We start from the raw sequence: 14,334 nt of genomic DNA, 5'->3' as shown, positions 1-14,334 counted from the left end.
ATTTATCTAGATATTCTGCTTTCAGCATATAGAAGTTGTGCTCAGTATTAGTATGTATGTTTGCAAGCATTTGTGTGTGTGTGTGTGTAATGAATTGTACTCTTTGGGAAATATCTCATATTCTAAGGGGTAACATGAGACCACAAGGAGAACTGTCCTACCCACTCCACAGGGCTTTGGATTGAATGTGGAAATATTATAGTGTCTTTGTAAGGAAAGTAGAACCATGGTCTTCCTGTGAGTTGCAAGGCTCCCTATCTTTGCTCTCAAAGTATCTAAGGGCAGCTTCTCTTCTCTGAACAGCTAGAGAACCTACCTTCCCATCCTTGGAGTAGAAACTGGTGTGTGGTGTTTCTCTCTGACTGACTGAGACACTCACAGTGGTCCAGGGTGGGTAGTGTGTATAGAGTGTGGGTTGCCAACTAGAATGTAACCTGTAGGTATAAGCTGGAGGTATGGTTGTGGCAGGTGTAATCGCGCTATGGAGAACTATGTCTAACCTGGGAAGTATTAGTTAAGAGGGATGCTGCCTGAATTGGATCTAGGGAGAGTCTAATTCTGGGTAAGAGGGCAGCACCTAGATGTGGAGGGAGCTGGAAGGTAAGTACAAAGCCATGCTCAGGCTAAGCCTAGAGCTGCAAGATTAGACAGTCCAGTCTGTCTTGAGGCTGGGGGCTGAGAGAGTGCTGGTAATATTATTCCAGTGTCAGAGTCAAGAAAACACAGCTTAAGGAGGAGACAGGATGGGTGGAGGATCAAGAAGCTCCTGGATGGTTTAATAAATAGGGGACAGAAGCCCAAAGCGCCTTCTTGCTGGCTGCTAGGTGCCTGAGCGTGGGGGTGTGTGACTGCTGGTCTAGAGGCCCAAAGATAGGATAGACAGACTGGAATGGGAACAGGAGCTAGAGGAGATTTTCTGCTATGATTTTTTTTTTAAAATTTTAATTCCAGTAGAGTTAACATACAAGGTTATATTAGTTCCAGGTGTACAGTATTGTGATTCAACAATTCTATACACAACTCAGTGTTCATCATGATAAGTGTACTCTTAATCTCCTTCACCTATTTCACCCATGCCCCCCACCCACCTCCCCTCTGATAACCATCAGTTTGTTCTCTATAGTTAAGAGTCTGTTTTTTTGGTTTGTCTCTTTTTCTCTTTGTTCATTTGTTTTATTCTTGAATTCCACATGCGAGTGAGATCAAATGGAATTTTTTCCTCTTAACTGACTTTTCTTTTTTTTTTTTTTAACATAGGCAATATTTTTATTTAGCAAAATAATTTGCATATCCATAATTGCTGTGCTAAACCTTTGAAGAAACATTTTACTTTGTAGGTTGGTTTTTTTTTTTTAATGATTTTTTATTATATTATGTTAGTCACCATACAGTACATCCCTGGTTTCCGATGTAAGGCTCGATGATTCATTAGTTGTGTATAACACCCAGTGCACCATGCAATACGTGCCCTCCTTACTACCCATCACCGGTCTATCCCATTCCCCCACCCCCTCCCCTCTGAGGCCCTCAGTATGTTTCTCATAGTCCATAGTCTCTCATGTTTCATTCCCCCTTCTGATTACCCCCCCTTTCTTTATCCCTTTCTTCCCCTACTGATCATCCTAGTTCTTATGTTCCATAGATGAGAGAAATCATATGATATTAACTGACTTATTTCATGTAACATTATACCCTCAAGATCCATTCATGTCACTATAAATGGCAAGATTTCGTTCTTTATGGCCGAGTAATATTCCATTGTATATACACACCACATCATCTTTATCATTCATCTAACGATATGGATACTTGGCTGCTTCCATAATTTGGCTTCACTGCAATAAACATAGGGGGCATATATCTTTTTGAGTTAGTGTTTTTGTATTCTTTGGGTAAATGCCCAGTTTGGAATTACTGGAATTAATTTAATTTTTTAAATTAAATTTTAATCAATTTTTTAATATAATTTTTTAACTTTTTGAGGAAACTCCATACTGTTTTCCACAGTGGCTGCACTACTTTGCATTCTCACTAATAGTGCATGAGAGTTCCTTTTTCTCCACATTTTTGCCGACACTTTTTGTTTTTTGTGTTTTTGACTTTAGCCATTCTGACAGGTGTGAGGGGATATCGCATTGTGGTTTTGATTTGCATTTCCATGATGATGAGTGATATTGAGCATGTTTTCATGTGTCTGTTGACCATCTGTATGTCTTCTTTGAAGAAATGTCTGTTCGTGTCTTCTGCACATTTTGTAATTGGATTATTTGTTTTTTGGGTATTGGGTTTTATACATTCTTTACATATTTTGGATACTAACCCTTTTTCAGGTATGTCATTTCAAGTATTTTCTTCCATTCCGTAGGTTGCCTTTTAGTTTTGTTGCTTGTTTTCTTTGTTGTGCAGAAGCTTTTTATTTTATTTTATTTTATTAATTAATTAATTAATTAATTAATTTAAAGATTTTATTTATGTATTTGACAGAGAGACAGCCAGCAAGAGAGGGAACACAAGCAGGAGGAGCGGGAGGGGAAGAAGCAGGCTCCCAGCAGAGGAGCCTGATGTGGGGCTCGATCCCAGGACTCTGGGATCACGCCCTGAGCTGAAGGCAGACGCTTAATGACTGAGCCACCCAGGTGCCCCGCAGAAGCTTTTTATTTTGAGGTAGTCCCAATAGTTTATTTTTGCTTTTATTTCCCGTGCCTCAGGAGACATATCTAGGAAAATGTTCCTATGGCCAATATCAGGGACATTAGTGCCTGTGCTCCCTTCTAGGATGTTTATGGTTTCAGGTCTCACATTTAGGCCTTTAATCCATTTTGAGTTTATTTTTGTGTATGGTGTAAGAAAGTAGTCCAGTTTCATTCTTTTGCATGTAGCTGTCCAGTTTTCCCAACACCATTTGTTGAAGAGACTGTCTTTTTCCCCATTAGATATTCTTTCCTGCTTTGTTGAAGATTAATTGACCATATAATTGTGGGTTTGTTTTTGGGTTTTCTGTTCTGTTCTATTGATCTATGTGTCCATTTTTGTGTCAATACCATACTGCTTTGATTACTGTAGCTTTGTAATATAACTTGAAGTCTGGAATTGTGATATCTCCAACTTTGCTTTTCTTTTTCAAAATTGGTTTGGCTATTCAGGGTCTTTTGTGATTCCATACAAATTTTAGGATTGTTTGTACTAGTTCTGTGAAAAATGCTGTTATATTTTGATGGAGATTGCATTAAATGTATAGATTGCTTTGGGTAGTATAGACATTTTAACAATATTTGTTCTTCCAGTCTGTGAGCATGGAATGTCTTTCCATTTCTTTTTGTCTTCTTCACTTTCTTTCATCAGTGTTTCATAGTTTCCAGAGTATAGGTCTTTCACTTCTTTGGTTAAGTTTATTCCTAGGTAGTTCATTATTTTTGGTACAATTTAAATAGGATCATTTTCTTAATTTCTTTTTCTGCTGCTTCATTATTAGTATATAGAAAAGCAACAGATTTCTGTACATTGATTTTGTATCCTGAGACTTTACTGAGTTCATTTATAAATTCTAGTAGTTTTTTTGTGGAGTCTTCAGAGTTTTCTATATATACTATCATGTCATCTGCAAATAATGAAAGTTTTACTTCTTTCTTACCAATTTAAAGATTCTATTTATTTATTTGAGAGAGAGATAGAGAGAGACAGAGAGCAGGAGTGGGGGGAGGGAGGGAAGGAGAAGCAGACTCCCCTCTGAGCAGAGAGACTGACGTGGAGCTCAGACCCAGGACTCCGGGATCATGACCTGAGCCGAAGGCAGATGCTTGACTGAGCCATCCAGGCACCCCAATTTTTTTTGCTTCTTGAAGTAGGCTTATATTGCTATAAACTTCCCTCTTAGAACAGCTTTTGCTGCATCCCAACGATTTTGGACCTTTGTGTTTTCATTTTCATTTGTCACATGCATTATTTGATTTCCTCTTTGATTTCTTGGTTGACTCCTTCATGTTTTAGTATCATGTTATTTAATCTCCTTTTATTTGTGTTCTTTCCAGATTTTTTCTTGTGGTTGATTTCTAGTTTTGTAGTGTTGTGATCAGAAAAGATGCATGGTATAACTTTGATCTTTTTGAATTTGTTGAGACTTGTTTTGTGGCCAGTCTGGAGAATGTTCTATGTGCACTTGGAAAGAATGTGTATTCTGCTGTTTAGGATAGAATCTTCTGAACATACCTATTAGATCCATCTGGTCCAGTGTGCCATTCTAAACCACTGTTGCCTTGTTAATTTTCTATTTGGTTGATCTATCCATTGATGTAATTGGGGTGTTAAAGTCCCCTATTATTATTGTATTGTTATTGATTACTTCCTTTCTGTTTGTTGTTAGGTACTTTATGTATTTGGTGTGCCCATGTTGGATGCATACATATTTACAATTGTTATGTTTCTTGTTGGATTATTCCCTTTATGATTATGTAGTATCCTTCTTTATCTCTTGTTATAGTCATTATTTTAAAGTCTATTTTGTGTGATGTAAGTATTCCTACTCTGGCTTTCTTTTCACTTCCTTTTGCATGCTAAATGCTTTTCCATCCCTTCACTTTTAATCTGCATGTGTCTTTAGGTCTGAAATGAGTCTCTTGCAGGCAGCATACAGATGGGTCTTGCTTTTTTATCCATCCCATCACCCTATGTCTTTTGATTGGAGTATTTAAGCCATTTTCATTCAAAATAATTATTGATGGTATGTACTTATTGCCATTTTTTTTTACTTGCTTTATATTTGTTTTTGTAGTTCTGTGTTCCTTCCTTCTGTTGCTCTTTTCTCTCATGGTTTGGTAGCTTTCTTTAATGATATACTTGAATTCCTTTTTCTTTATATTTTGCATATCTATTATCGGTTTTTGATTTGTGCTTACTTTTAGGTTTGTATATGTATATGGCAGTCTATTTTAAGTTGATGGTTATTTAAATTTGAATCCATTATTTAATCCTTTTCCACCATGTTTTAGCCATACGGTGTCATACTTTATATCTTTCTATTTTGTGAATCCCTTGACTACTTTTTATAGTTCTACTTACTTTTACTGCTCTTGTGCTTCCCACTTTTCTTACTCCTACCTCTGCTCTTTTTTTTTTCTTTCCCCACTCACAGAGTCCCCTTTAACATTTCTTGTACGCCTGGTTTGTCATGATGAATTCCTTTCACTTTTGTTTGTCTGGCACTCCTTATCTTTCCTTCTATTCTGAATGATTACCTTACAGGGTAAAGAATTCTTGGTTTAAGTTTTTTCTTTCAGTACTTTGAATATATCAGCCACTTTCTTCTGGCTTGCAAAGTTTCTGCTGAAAACTCAGCTGATAAGCTGTATGGTGTTTCCCTTGTCACAACTGTTTGTTTGTTTTCTCTTGCTACTTTTAAAATTCCCTATCAGTACATTTGATCACTTTAATTACTATGTGTCTTAGTATCGACACATACTAAGTGTTGATTTTGTGTTGATTTTGTTGGGGGCTCTCTGTGCCTCCTGGATCTGGATTTCTGTTTCCTTCCCTAGATTTTGGGAGTTTCCAGCTATTATTTTTTTAAATACATTTTCTGTTCCCTTCTCTCTCTCTTCTCCTAGGATCCCTATAATGTGAATATTATTATGCTTGATGGTATCACTGTGTTCCCTAAATCTGTTTTCATTTATTATTATTTTTTTCATCTCCTGTTCGGCTTGATTGCTCTCCATTACTCTGTTCTCCAGGTTGCTGATCTGCTCTTTTGCTTCTTCTAGCCTACTATTTATTCTCTCTACTGTATTTTTTTTAATGGAAAATAATTGCAATTTTTAATTCATTAAATTTAAGGAAAAAGCTAAAATTTGGGAAAACAATATCATGTAAGATGCAAGGGTAAGAAAGGAGTACAAAAAACTTATTATTCATAGACAATACAGTTGTGTACATAAAATCTTAGTGTATTTTGATTTCATTTATTGTGTTCTTAATCTTTGATTGGTTCTTTTTTATGTTTTCTATGTCTTTGTTGAGGATCTTACCGATGTCCTCCACTCTTTTCTCAAGTCCAGTAACTATCTTTATGACCATTACTTTAAATTATCTGTCAGGCATATTACTTATCTACATTTCATTTAGCTCTCTTGCTGCATTTTTTTGTCCTGTTCTTTCATTTGGGACATATTTATTTTTCTCATTTTGTGTCTCAGTGTCTGTTTCTATGTGTTAGGAAAGCCAGCTACATCTCCTGCTCTTGAGAGCCGTGGTCTTATGAAGAAGAGGTCCTGTAGTGCCGTGCAGTGCAATGTCCCCTGTTCACCAGAACCTGACACTTCAGGGGTGTCTCCTATGAGTGTTGTGTGTGTTTTGTATGCCCTATTGTTGTGGCTGAGCCATGTTAGCCTTCAGTCCAGTCATCTGTAATGCTCTCTTTGTCTGCTATGGACAGGGTTTGGTTCCTGTGTTGTTAGTTGGCCAGTTTGCAGCTTCCTTGGGCTTGAGTTGAGTCAGACCAGGTGTTTACCAGAGATGCAGAACACCAAATTGTTGGGCATGCTTCCTGTGTTGTCCCCTGAGAAGCTTTCATTGGTGGGTGGGGCCTGCAGTCAGACCCAATGTCTTCCCCTAGCTCTCTGCTGGCGCCGTATTTAGACTGGTGTGTGTAGTTATCTTCCCTTCTTCGCAGGACTGGAGTCACTTTGGAGTGGTGCTGGCCCCTGTCAGGGCTGCTTGCACATTCCCAGACTGTGGTACTACTTTGGATGGGTGCCAGCTAAGAGCTTATTGGAGGAGGCGCATCCACAGGAGAGTGTGGCGGCAGGGCAGGTGGTGTTTTTAGTGTGGTTTTTTGTTTTGTTTTGTTTTTGATGGCAACACATAGGAATAAGGCCCTCATATATTCATTTAGTCCACCACTCAGTCAACAAACACTTGTGGGTCTACTATACATGAAGTACAGAGCTGGGAACCACAGAAAGTACGGGAAGGAAAGACCTAGACTGAGCAGCTAAAACTCTATATTGGAAGTTGTGGCATGTTCACAGATAATGACCATAGGGAATAGAAAGTGTTAGGAATGTCTGGATGGTGCAGAAGAGATTAAAATCAGCATGTAATTGACTCACAGTAGAATTGGTAATTATTTAAAATACTTATTGCCTGTTAAAAGGCCAGAAATGTGGTCAGTGGGTAAAGGTAGCTGGGTTGAACTTACTTAAACTTAGCTCAGATCTCATTCTTGTTTCATTTCATAAACTAGATGAAGGTTCATGGGTTGTCTCAATTTCTCATGGCTTTTTGTTGTTGGCTGGCATTCTTCAGAAATCGTTAGTTTCCAGCAGCTACTGTTGACTTGCCGTACTTTTTCCTCAAAAGTAACTTTCTTTCCAGTGGATGCTTTCACCATGGGTATCCCATTCAGGGAAGCCCCTAAAGTGTAGAACTTGTGGACAGGCTGGGGTTTTTACACAGACACTGACTTACATGTGTTTGAAGACTCTGTCCCAGACTACTCCAGTGACACATACTTTCCACACGAACTGCCGAAGAATTGGATTAAACCTTTCTCTTGGCCCTCATTCTTAATAGCATTTGTCTAGACTTCTCCTGCAATCTCACCAGAAAATAACAAAAATATTGACAAAAATAATGGAAAAGATCGCAATTACCCTGCCACGAACTCCTCCCTGCCTTAGGTTGTCACCACAGCAGATAAAGCCTATTTTATGGGAGACCAACAACTGCTGCAATTCCTAAAGTAAAGTTTATTTGCACAGAAAAATAAAGGCAACTTTTTATTTGTCACCCTGCTGAGAAGAAATATGATTCCTGTCCTCTTGCTTCATATTAGCCTTCCTTTTTCCTGCACATTTTCATCCCCTGGTATCTGATCATTTTACAGAAAGGAGGATTTCTGCTTTTGACCTTACCTCTTGCTGTTGTAACATTCCAATTTTCAAATGGTCAGTCACCATTTGCCATTTTGCCTTTTTTTTTTTTTTTCAGTAGGGCATGTTCCGAAGCTTAAGCATACAAGACTCTGGGCTATTAAAAAAAAAAAAAGCTTGCTAGGTTTCCCATGTGATAGTGGCTCCTCAGGAAAGCTATTCTTTCATGCAGCAGCAGCACCAGCATTGATCAGTGGGAAAGTTCAAGGCGGCAACTCATCAAGCATGGCTTCAATACCAGATTCCAGACAAGGTCTGCAATAAATAAGAGCAGTAACAAAGAATCATATTTCCTTCTCGCACAGAAAATCAGCAATGGCATAGTTCTAAATTTCAGGGTTCAGGCATGGTGTCTTCTCCCTGCACTGCAATTTGAAAGCAGGATGGCTTTCCTCTCTGAGAAGTTACATCAACATGCATTTTAGCTGTCCTTTCCTTAGAAACTGAGCCATAATGTAATTTTGAATTTTTCAGGTTGATTGGGGATTTTTCAGCTTGGTCATTGATTATTATTTGGGTTGTTCAAATAAAAGCTATATTGTCAAACATATTTAGATTTTCTCACATTTCTTTTAATTGACTTATTTCCCTTTCCCTTCTAACCTCTCTCCCTCCAATAATAATGTTGAGTTTTCCATGTGATTGTACAAAAAGAACAATCTTTTGCTCTAAGTAGGTTGGGAAAATTTTTCTTCAAATGGCAGTGTGATAAAAAAATATACACACTATGAGTCCCTCACGGATTATTGCTATTGATTTCTTTGCTTGAAACGTGGAAATGTTACCAGATGGGGTGTTAGGAATAGGTGTGTGGGTGCAAATGTAGTTTATTGCTTGTTGACTAAAAATCAGTGAACACCTTCACCATTTGTGTGCTTGTGTTATGTGTAAAGGTGAATTTTAATCCCAAACTAGTCCTTATATAAAGCTTCATGCAATACAATAAGCAACATTTTTAGGGTAAATTTATATTTGAAAAACATAAATTCTTTGGCAGACTCAAAACACGTAAAGATTTCAAGTATTTATTTTTCTCTGGCTTATTGAAACAGTCGTTGTTTTAAGTTAATTTAATCAATGAAATTTGCTTATCACAGCTAGATTTCTCTTGTGTTTGTTTTCATCTCTATACCTTCCCCAGGCTGCTCCTTTGAGCTTCCTCTGGTCTCCTGCTTAGGGAGGTGTGAATCGAATTGCTGTGCGTTTCTGGAAGCTAGGTGCCTGTGTGCAGCACACGGACACTGAACCCAACCCTCAGGGACCCACCCATTAGGAAAAAAAAGGCTGACCTTCTGTCACTTTCCTTCTCCTCCCTTTTAATGATTCCTCTCTATCCTTTTGAGAAGATCTTTCCAGCCCTTTGACCCCTGTTAGAAGAGGAAGGCTTAAACAGCTAAAAGTACCCTCAGTCTCAAGTCTTGCCAAGGAAAGCTCAAGAGGCCTTTTAGGAAATGCCAAAAGACAGGGGCCTCAGTTTTCAGTGCATTCAGAAGGCAGATCCCACCCCGACACCATTTCCCTCCTCATTTATTTTATAGAAGCAACCCTGCCTCCTACCCTCACTTGTCAGTGCCACCAGAATCGACACATTCGGAGAGCGGCTGACTTTTAATGATAGCCCTTGGACTGTGTGAGAGCTATTGTGCAATTTGAAAAAGAGCACGGGAAATGTGTGTCTGAGATGGGTCACTGGGCTGCTACTCCACAGGCTCCAGGTCCAGCTCTGGTTTTCATGGAATAACAACCACTGCTGGGTAGGTTGCTGCTGCTCCACCCAAAAATGGTGAGATGCTGAGTGCAGGATTTTTGAAAGGAGAGCAATTGTGGGTCCCCAGGGCCTGCTTGTGCTTTGTGATGTGACTCTGACTCATACAATTGAAATGGCAGCTAACACTGAATAATGTGATGTTTTCAAGTGGTAGGCATTATTTCATATAATATGCTATGGTTTGTAGATTCAAGTATTTAATTCACACTACAGTGCTGAAGGTAGGAACTGTAAAACTGAGGAAAAGAGAAGACAAGTGCAGCGTTACCGTAAGAAACTTTGTACTGGAAGTTCAGCTCTGCCACTTATTAGCTCTTTGACTTGGGTAAATTGCTGAACCTTTCTGAGCCCAAATGTTCTCATCTGTAAAATGGAGATTGTTAATTCTACTTCCAGGATTATCATGGGAATTTAATGGGAATGCAATAAAGTCCTGGGATCTCCCTCTCCTTTCAACTCTCTTATTGCACCCCTGACTCTTTTCCAGGTGCCCATTATTCAGAGGTACTGACAGAGAACAGCAAAATCCTAGTGAATTTTAGGTACTATGCCCAAAGAAAGGGGTGATTCTCAAAGAGGTGGTTTACTTTCCTTCTTCTGAGAGAAGCTATACATAATCTTTAATCTGTGTCACAGAAAAGAATCCAAACCCAGTGGTATCAGTCAATTACAGTTGAGTTGGGAGTGGCTAAAAGGATTAGGTATTTGACCCCATATTATAAGGTATTTGCTGCCATTTCTACTGCAGGAAAGGGAGGAATAAAAGGAGGATTTAAAGGTTCATGTTCTCACTCCAATTAACCAAGTGACCCCTTCCCCTATTCTCTTTACTTTATCTTCAGTATGCACAAACATGTGTGAATGCATGTGTTCCTATACAGGATACACTCATAGGCTTTCTGCAATCATTATATATTTGAAAGTAAAAGGATCTAAAGGGCTTAAAAATATTTTCCCTGATTACAAAAGGAATGAATATTTATTTTATAGGCATGTCTATTTTATATAATGCATGTATATTTTATATAAATATAAAAATATAAAGAAGATACTAATTTCCTCACTCAGCACACAGATAACCATTTTATATAATTTTAAATAATTTTTTATTTTTAAAGATTTCATTTATTAGAAAGGGAGAATGAGCAGGGACCGGGTGGACAGAGGGAGAAGCAGACTCCCTGCTGAGCAGGGAACCCCAACACGGGGCTGTATCCCCAGACCCTGGAATCATGACCTGAGCCAAAGGCAGACGCTTAACAGACTGAGTCACCCAGGCACCCCAGATAACCATTTTATAACATATTTTGGGGACTCCAAGTTTTTTCTGTGTATACACACACACACACTCTTATGGTAGCTTATAGACTCTCTTTTTATTTTACTTTTTTTAAGTAGGCTCTATGCCTAATATGGGGCCAAAACTCATGACCCTGAGATCAAGAGTCGTATGATCTACCGACTGAGCCAGCCAGGTGTTCCTTGTTTTTCTCTTAATATTAATTTAGAGCATTTCTCTTTATCATTTATGTATTGGATACTCATTGATGCATAAAACCAACATAAAACCTAATGGCATAAAACAAAAGAATAATTTTATTATTATTTTCGTGGTTCTGGGGTTGACTTGGCTCAGCCAAGTAGTTCTTATACAGGGTATTGTGCAGGAGGTGGCTTGGACTAATTATCTGAAGTTTGCTTACTCACATTTTTGGTAACGGGGCTGGAAAGAGCCAAACAGCTAGAAACCGGAATGCTGGTTTCTTGGGCATTTCTTCCAGTCTCTGTCTCTCTCTCTCTCTCTCTCTTTTTTAAAGATTTAATTTATTTATTTGACAGAGATAGAGACAGCGAGAGAGGGAACACAAGCAGGGGGAGTGGGAGAGGGAGAAGCAGACTCCCCGCTGAGCAGGGAGCCCCATGCCGGGTTCGATCCCAGGACCCGGGATCATGACCCGAGCCGAGGGAAGACACTGAACGACTGAGGTGCCCAGGCGCCCCAGTCCCAGTCTCTAATATGGTCACTCCTGCATGGTGGCTTCAGGGTAGCCATGCTTCCTACATGGCGGCTCCGGGCTCCACAAGTAAATGTCCATAAAGAAAGGCCAGGCTGAAGCTAACTCACCTTAAATTTTTTTTTTTAATTTTAATTTCAGTATAGTTAACATACAGTGTAATATTAGTTTCAGGTATACAATATAGTGATCCAACAATAAAAATGTGGAACACTTCATGAACTTGTGTGCTGTCTTTGTGCAGGGACCATTCTAATCTTCTCTGTATCATTCCAATTTTAGTACATGTGCTGCTGAAGCAAGCACTAACTCACCCTGTATGACTTAGTTTTGGAAGTCACACAGACTTCCTTCTGCCACATGCTAGTCACTAAGGCAGTCACAAAAGCCCACCCCAAAGCCCACAGAAGCTCTTCCCTTGAGACATAGACCTCTTGAATGGTTCGTTAGTTTCTTATCGGTGATGTCACAAATTTAAAACAACAGATATTTATTATCTTACAGTTTTGGAGGTCAGAATTCTGAAATGGGTTTCCCTGGGCCAGAATCAAGGTGTCCTGGCAGGCTCTAGGGGACAATCCATTTCCTTCCCTTTTCTAGCTTTGGGAGACTGCCTGCCCTCCTTTGCTCATGACTCCTCTGTCTTTAAGGCCAGTGTTGTAGCATCTTCAAATCTCTCTGGCTGTGACCCTCTGTGCTCATTATTACATTTTTTTTCCCTTCTGACTCTGATCCTGCTGCCTCCCTCTTATCAGGACTCATCTGTATAATCCAGAATAATCTTCTATCTCAGGGTCTTTAGCTTAATCACATCTGCAAAATTCCTTTTACCATGTAAGGTAAGCTATACTCAGAAGTACCAGGGATTGGGATGTGGACAACTTTGGGGGACCATTATTCAGCTTTCCACAGTGGAAAATGGCAAGGGTCTGGAAGAGCATATGCAACTAGAAATATGTTGCAGTAATTTTTGGAAAATACAATCTTCTACAATTACATAATTTCAGTGGTTGCATAGTATTTTACTGTATGACCATCCCTACTTAGCCTTTCTTCATTGTTAAGCTTTTAGGGTGTTTTTAATATAAAAAACCTAGAAAGAACAAACATCACTATGAATAAACATTTGTTAGATCTCTGATGATTTTTTAGGATAAATTGCTAAGGGTGAAATTGTTATATAAAAAATAAGAGTATGTATAAACTGCCAAACTGCCCTCCAGAAAGGGGTCACCAGTTTTCCAGCAGCATTATATAAGAGAGTTTATTTTTCTGTATTCTCTCACCATTGAGTATGATGATTTAAAAAAATCTTTGCAAATTTATAGACAGAAAACATCATCTTGCTTTCACATGTATTTTCTTGAATATTGATGAGGTTAAACATTTTTTCATATGTTTAGTCATGATTTCTTATTTTCTTTTTTCATTGGCTATTCCTGATTTCATTTATTTTTGTATACAGGGTGGTTATATTTTTCTTATTGATTTGTAGGAACTCTTTATATATAAGATATGTTAAAACTTTTATCATTTGATACAAATGATACAGTTTTATATTTTATAAAGTAAAGTATCTTTTCCTTTGTTGTTTCTTCCTTTCTTTTTATGATTAAATATTCCTTCCTTACCTACATCAGATAAGTATTCACCCATATTTTGTTCTTGTTGCTTTATGATTTAATTTTATAATTCTGACTGTTTAATTGGTGTATTTACATATATATTGTATATGTGTTATTTTATCCTAACAGTGTAAAGAGGTAGATAGGGAAAGAGAGGAGTATAAGCAGCTGATTTAATTTTATTAGAAAAAAATTGCTAGCCTATTTACTGTCTATCTGATTCAGTCAATTCCCAATTATATATGGTAAATGGGAGCTAAGAAGAACAAGGGTAAAATATACATCCACTGATAATCCCCCAACCACATTTCATGACATGTCTATGCTCAGAAACACTCTAATGGCATTACATTTTGAGGGCATAACACTTTAGGTATCTCTCCATGGTCACATCACAGAGATCAGTGATCCTGTGTTCTGTTTGGGTGACCTTGTTCCTATGACAGAAAAAAAAATCCTCTCATGATATGCAAATGAGCAGCCTTTCTCCAGAGGAACTATGACTGATGGTGTCCCAGGTGTATTTTTTGGCTTACAGGCCTAATCTCTAACCATTAGAGATCGATTCCTATAGGATAAGTCCTCATTTCTATGGGAAGTCCTTTAAGAACACCCCAGACAACACTGCACGTACTATGAAGAATCATTGGAACTGTAGAATGAGTGTATCAAAAGTGGATGAAAAGATTTCCTCCTTTCCTAGAGGGTGAAACAGAACATGCTCAGATCACTGGGGAGGATGAGAGGGAATGGGACAACACAGAATGGTTATGGGGCGCCCAGAGGAAGGGGGTAGGCAGATGATACCTGTACATGTGGGAGGATCTTGAGGGCTGAGTGAGACCAAGGGCAATGGTATAGTGTGACAGAGAGAAAAAAAGAAAAGATATTACATGGTGAGTATTCACACCTTTCTTCCTCTTCATCTCCCCCATCTCCCTCAATTTTGCCAATTTCTTTTTGGTCCTTTATTATGCAGAATAATAATAAAGGGTAAATAC

The 14,334-nt window shown here is 38.4% G+C and overlaps 1 non-coding gene across 1 annotated transcript; it reads right to left on the bottom strand.

The window, feature by feature from the left end:
* Positions 1-11,907: 11,907 nt before the first annotated feature.
* On the bottom strand, positions 11,908-12,014 carry LOC121100243. The gene has a single exon (XR_005831999.1). It is a non-coding gene; the product is annotated as a U6 spliceosomal RNA (small nuclear RNA).
* Positions 12,015-14,334: the final 2,320 nt, after the last annotated feature.

The sequence above is a fragment of the Ursus maritimus genome, unplaced genomic scaffold (assembly GCF_017311325.1).
Source record: "Ursus maritimus isolate PB19 unplaced genomic scaffold, ASM1731132v1 scaffold_35, whole genome shotgun sequence".
Classification (NCBI taxonomy): domain Eukaryota; kingdom Metazoa; phylum Chordata; class Mammalia; order Carnivora; family Ursidae; genus Ursus; species Ursus maritimus.
The sequence above is the reverse complement of the archived record's forward strand: the minus strand, read 5'-3'. Positions and strand labels throughout refer to the sequence as shown.